Source organism: Leptosomus discolor, chromosome 5 (assembly GCF_034619465.1).
Source record: "Leptosomus discolor isolate bLepDis1 chromosome 5, bLepDis1.hap2, whole genome shotgun sequence".
NCBI lineage: Eukaryota > Metazoa > Chordata > Aves > Leptosomiformes > Leptosomidae > Leptosomus > Leptosomus discolor.
Window position 1 is genome coordinate 44,332,526 of NC_141395.1, and position 5,072 is coordinate 44,337,597.

A 5,072-nucleotide genomic window follows, 5' to 3' on the forward strand; every position below is an offset into this window, starting at 1 on the left:
GCACTAAAAGCTTAAAGCCCACCTCCTGAAGAGGGCTTTCTATGTCATATCTCTTGCTGTGAACAGCAGGATTTTATTTATTTATCTGTAATTTATTTTTTATTTTGAGTTTATTTCTTGCACGGTGTTGACATAGGAGAATCTACTCACCTTCCCATCATGTTTTTTGCTGAGATGCTACTTGTAACATACAGAGAGTGTTGTAATGTAAAAAAGAACTGTTTTATTCTGGAATGCCTTATTTAGTGTTTCTCTTGAGTCTGTGCATTAGGACTCCTTACACTAAATAGAAAGCTCCCCCTATTTTTAATTTACATAAATATTGAATCTCCAAAATCTTGTAAAAACATCAGGGGCGACAAAAAGGCGTAAAACCACCTGTTGATGTTATCTTCATCAAAAATCTTGCAATTCTGTCTGCAAAAACAATGGTAACTGAGGTATACAATCTAGCTAAGCTCACCAGCTCCTTCTACCCTGAATAAAATTGGAAGTGTAAAAATGCATATTTTGTGCTTCTAACCCATTAGGAAATTTTGACATAAACAACAAGAATGTACTAAAACAGTCTTTTGATGTGAAAATCATAGAACAGATATGCAGGATTTTCAACAATGGAGAAAATACTGAGCTCTACCATTCTGTCTTCTTTGATTTTATTATTACTGTTATGCTTCATTTGGATAAACCTCCTGTCTGTCCCCCATGACAGAGCACTCTTAACAAACATTATAATTTGGAGTAAATGCGAGATTTTCAATTGTCAGTGCTGGAAAGGAAGGCAGAAGATATTTCATCACAGCTTTCATTTCATCAGCCTCTTCTGAAATGTTCTTGCTCTCCTTCATTTCCTCTTATATTTCACAACAGTACTGGAGTGCTGGAGACTATAGTAAAAACATTTCTTACCATTTTTTAATAAGTTTTCAGTTTTGTTCGGTTTGGTTCCAGTTCTTTGATGTTAATGGATTACAGATTTTAACAGTGATTATAACAGTGTTAGCAGCCTGTAACCTCTCAAATCCCTCAGAAGTCTGTTTTAGCTAAGGTTTATTATATAAGTGCCTGTTTTCATTATTTACTTCATTAATTATACAAATTTAGTGCCTTCTTGTAACATCTCAAGAGATAGCACTTGCAATCAAAATATTTTTGACCAACCTGAGTTTCAAGATCTCTGAGGCAGTCAAGCATAAAGTTATAAATTCCTTCTGAGGTAGTCAAACATGCAGCTAACTACACTGTCACCATTAGTGTAATCAGAAGATGACAGTCCTTCTTTTTCTTTTTTGGAATTGTTGGGTTTTTTTTCCCAGACAATCCACAACAGGGGGCTTGGTTGGGGACTTTTTCAACTGAGCATCTATAAAGTCTGTGGTAGTTTCTTCATGGGTTTCTGGATCAATGTAAATGATCTGTAGCTGGAACCTCAGTGCAGCATAAGCAGTAGTCACATGCAAGCGGTAGTCTCACTACTTAACATCAAGTATTTTATTGACTTTTTATTATTATTTATATTAGAGTACCTACCTGCACAGATGTCCCGGGTTTGGCTAGGATAGGGTTAATTATCACCAGAAGCTGGGAGGGGGCATAGCCGGGACAGCCAAACCAAAGTAGCCAAGGGGTATTCAATACCATGCTGACGTCATGCTCAGTATATAAGGAGGAACAGCGGGAAGGCAGTGGCCCGGTGTGGCGGGGAGTCCAGACGGTGAGCTGTTGCGTCTTCGCGTTGTTTCATTAAACTGTTCTTATCTCAACCCGAGGGGTTTGGACCCTTTTCTCCCCATTCTCCTCCCCACCCGCCGCAGGGGAGGTGTGAGAGAGCGGCTGCATGGTGCCCAACTGTGGCTAGACCCAAACCATGACAGTCCTTTTTGGCACTCAATGTGGGGGCCCAAGGGGTTGAGGCAACAGCAGAGTGGCCAGAGTGTGTTGCAAGTTTTGTTATATACACTTGTTGTATTAATTAGGTAACTGCGGGTCACCGTGTTGGTTCATCTGTTCACGTGGTGGTGCTATGTAAGCTCGTACATGCACTATGCACTCCCTGCAGTCATGTTTGTGACCGCTGGGAGGGGGATCAGGGCTATCATCCTGCTTCACTGGCTAACGTCGACTTCTAATATGATTGGGTCACTGGTCATGAGGTTTAGTTGGTGTTTGTACGCAGCATTTCTGTCCTGCCCATTCCTTGGGTGCCTGCTTATGGAATTTGTTACTAATCGCACCCAGTCCACGGGAGGGACAGGAGGGGATACCTTCTCCCACTCTTCCACATCTCCTTCTTCCTTCAGGCTTATTATAGCAGCTTTTGAGAATATTAAATATCCCTGGGATGCCCAAGCCAGCTGTTCTTATTGCTGTGTCTCCGGAATGTGTCCCAGGTATTGTTCACGGTTAAACAACATTTTTCCAAGAATACCACCCAGAGATCTGCCCTGAGGCTGGATAATTGCAAGTGGCAGGGGTGTGGGAGAGTATGGGCAAGTACATAGGACAGTGGTCGCCCCCAACATTTTGGAATTTCACCCCTGAACAAATACCAAATCCTGAAAAACTAGTAAAACATTTGGAAAAGGTATGCCATCACCCTGGCAATTCCAGAGAGTCACAAATCATTGCAACATGCTGGAGGCCTGGTCCATGCCTACTGAGACCTTCTGAACACTACTCAGTGCCCTCAAGGGGAAGAGAAGGTCTCTGGACCTGAAAACAGACCAAGAGGCGCTACAGCTGAACCAGAGAACCAGCCTGTGCCAGTATCAGTTGCCCCTACACAGAAGAAGAAGTACACAAAGAAATCGGTCTGCTTAGTGAGGAATGAAAGTGAACAGGGGTGATCATGAGAACAGGAGGAAGAGGCAGAACCAGACATAATCACCCCATCCCTATCCCTGAGTGAGCTGCGAGATATGCGAAAGGATTTTGGCTGCCATCCAGGTGAGCACATGGTCACCTGGCTGCTCCGATGCTGGGATAACAGGGCCAGTAGCTTGGAATTAGAGGGTAGGGAAGCCAAGCAGCTGGGCTCCCTGTCTAGGGAAGGGGGTATTGACAAGGTGATTGGAAAGCAAACACTAGCCCTCAGCCTCTGGAGGTGACTCCTGTCAGGCCTGAAGGAGAGGTACGCCTTCAAAGAAGGCGTTACATGCCACCTAGGCAAGTGGACCACCATGGAGAGAGGTATCCAGTACCTGAGGGAATTAGCTGTGCTGGAGGTGATTTATAATGATCTGGATAATGGGCAGTCACCTCTAGACCCAGATGGAGCCTGATGCACACAGCCCGTGTGGAGGAAGTTTCTACGAAGTACATCACCATCGTATGCCAAGTCATTGGCAGTAATGTCCTGGAAGGAAGGCAAGGGACAAACAGTGGATGAATTGGCTAGCCAACTCCAGCAATATGAAGGAAGTCTCTCTTCTTCCCTATGGGCCTGTGTCTCAGCCGTGCAGGAACTGGCCGGGAAGTTCCAGCAATTCAAAAAGGATATGTCCTACTTCCCACCTGCACGGGCCTGTATCTCAGCTATTAGAAACAGGTACCCCTCTGCTCAAGAGACAGAGTACAGAAGGTACATACCACGGGCTACCCTGTGGTTTTACCTACGTGACCACAGAGAGGACATGAGGAAGTGGGATGCAAAACCCACTTCGGCCCTAGCTGCACAGGTACGTGAGTTGCAGAGGAAAACCACCACAAAAGGGGATTCTTCCTGGAAAGTTGCCACTCCAGTTTCTACTGGGAAATTCCCCAGACAGGGTAGAAGGGCTGATCCTATGTCCGATCCCCTTGAAGGCACTTCTAAGTCATTTTTTACACGAAGTCAGTGTTTCTGATCAGGATTAGAGGGGCCCTGCCTCTAGCCAGGTGGAGGAAAGGGACAACTGGGTTTATTGGGCTGTGTGGGTCCGATGGCCTGGCACATCAGACCCACAGGAGTATAAGGCTCTAGTAGACACTGGTGCACAATGCCATCAAGCTATAGAGGGGCAGAACCCATCTGTGTTTCTGCAGTGACAGCTAACTGTCCTGGAAGCTGAGGTGAGTCTAACTGGGGATGAGTGGCATAAACACCCCATTGTGACTGGCCCAGAGGCTCTGTGCATCCTTGGCATAGACTATCTCAGGAGGGGATATTTCAAGGACCCAAGAGGGTATTGATGGGCCTTTGGTGTAGCTGCCTTGGAGACAGAGAACATCAACAATTATCCACCTTGCCTGGTCTCTTGGAGGACCCTTCTGTGTTTGGGTTGCTGAAGGCTGAAGAACAACAGGTGCCAATTGCTACCACAGCAGTACATCGGTGGCAGTATCGCACCAACTGAGACTCTCTGATTCCCATCCATAAGCTGATTTGTCAACTGGAAAGTCAAGGGGTGATCAGCAAAACTCGCTCACCCTTTAACAGCCCCATATGGCCAGTGCAAAAATCTGATGGAGACTAACAGTAGATTATCGTGGCCTGAATGAAGTCACCCCACTGCTGAGTGCCGCCATGCCAGACATGCTAGAACTTCAATATGAACTGGAACCAAAGACAGCCAAGTGGTACATCATAATTGACATTTTTCTCAGTGCCTTTGGCAGCAGAGTGCAGGCCACAGTTTGCTTTTACCTGGAGGGGCGTCCAGTATACCTGGAATCCATTGCCCCAGGGGTGGAAACACAGTCCCACAACTTGCCATGGACTGATTCAGACTGCACTGGAACAGGGTGAAGCTCCAGAACACCTGCAATACATTGATGACATCATCATATGGGGTGACACAGCAGAGGAGGTTTTTGAGAAAGGGAGGAAAATAGTTCAAATCCTTCTGAAGACAGGTTTTGTCGTAAAGCAGAGTAAGGTTGAGGGACTTGCGCAGGAGATCCAGTTTTTAGCAATAAAATGGGAAGATGGGCGTTGCCAGATCCCAGTGGATGTGATCAGCAAGATAGCAGCCATGCCTCCACCAACCAGTAAAAAGGAAACACAAGCTTTCTTAGGTGTTGTGGGTTTTTGGAGGATGCATATCCCAGACTACAGTCTGCTTGTAAGCCCTCTCTATCAAGTGACACGGAAC

The 5,072-nt window shown here is 45.7% G+C and overlaps 1 pseudogene; it reads left to right on the forward strand.

Moving 5' to 3' along the window:
- Positions 1-3,179: 3,179 nt before the first annotated feature.
- On the forward strand, positions 3,180-3,845 carry LOC147415514 (uncharacterized; annotated as a pseudogene).
- The last annotated feature ends 1,227 nt before the right edge of the window (positions 3,846-5,072 follow it).